Raw genomic sequence first — 1,634 nt, forward strand, 5'->3', positions numbered from 1 at the left:
TATAATTTTATTAGTATTGATGTATTTGTATTTTAGTTGTAATTTTAAATTATAGAATATACATTTTTAATATTATCTACAAGTAAATATAAACACATATGTTCTACGTTTTGACATGATAATTTTTGAAATTAAAATTATTTATTTATATAATATATAAATTATAATATGATATATTTATTTATAAAAATGAGTTCCCACGCGATATCGCGTGGGTTCCTTACCTAGTGATTAATAATACAAAGAGAAACATTCAGTTCTCAATCTTCTAATTACAACACGTTATCAGCACGATTGTTCTCTGCAATCTAAGCTAAAATCGCCAATCCCTTAAACCTAACCTAGCTGGCGACTTTAACCTAATCCCGACGAACCCTAATTCGTCCTAGCTCGCGTTCCAGCTCGTCAGCAACCGATCAACTCCATCCCTAAGGTGTTCCTGATCCTAGACGACCTCAGCTTTCGTTCGCATCACAGCCAGCTCGTGTTCCCGATCAACCAGCTCGCAATCCCGATCAGCCGCTTGCAAACCCGATAGGAAGCAGACGTGTCCCGTCCCGTTCAGATCGCATCCGACGGCAGCCAGCTCACGTCCGTCCGTGTGCAGGTCGAGGTTCATCCGTTCTCTTTGGTGATCCGGTTTCATCCCTACAAACAAAGGTATACCGATTAATCTAAGAACATAATGATCAAACCCTAAAACCCTAATCCATTATTATGGAAATCCAATATTCTTGATAAACCCTAAAAATTGGTATAACCTAAAACTGATCATCTTATAATCACTAGATTGAAATTGATTCCATTAGAACATGTTGATTGATTGTTCTGATCTGAATTATGAAAACCCTAAATCTGGGAATCGAAAACCCTAAAACCCTAAAGCTTGAAATCGATTTTAAATTGTTCTTGCTTGATTGAATGATTGATGATTTGAGTTTTAAGATTAATAGATTGATTGAATTTCGAAACTAAAATCTTAAGGTCTTGAAACCTTGATCTCATATTACTAAAATCGAATTCTAGTATTGCTTGAATCAAAACTCTAATTTTCATAATAAGAAACCGATTGATTAGGGTTGTTTGCATAAACATATAAAACTGAATATGAATTGCATTCGTCTTGTTTTAAAATATCGACCAGTATGACATATAGATCGTATAAACTTGAATAGTTTGCATCATAGAATTGTATGGCCGTGCGGCCTAATATAGAATCTATGATTGATCGCACCATGATCATTTTAGATTGTTTGAAAACATGATTGTATAAGACTTGCTTGTGGCCGAGATTATTGATTGTCTTGCGGCCACATGATCACATTGTGAAACCCTAAACTTCGAATGATAATGTGATTCTGATGTCGAAAATCTCAAACCTAGACTATGCTGCCCTTAATCTCTCCGGAGACAACTATCTGCAATGGGCACTTGACACAAAGATTAACTTGAGGTCAAAGGAGCTCGGTGATGCTATCATCGAGGGCAACAATGAGACTGATAAGAATCGGTACAGGGCTATAAGTATTATACGCCACCATCTCATTGAGGGTCTAAAAGATCAGTACCTCACCATAGAGAATCCACTAGACCTTTGGACAGCTTTACAGCGACGATATGATCACCAGAAAACG

Source organism: Brassica oleracea, chromosome C1 (genome assembly GCF_000695525.1).
Source record: "Brassica oleracea var. oleracea cultivar TO1000 chromosome C1, BOL, whole genome shotgun sequence".
Classification (NCBI taxonomy): Eukaryota; Viridiplantae; Streptophyta; class Magnoliopsida; order Brassicales; family Brassicaceae; genus Brassica; species Brassica oleracea.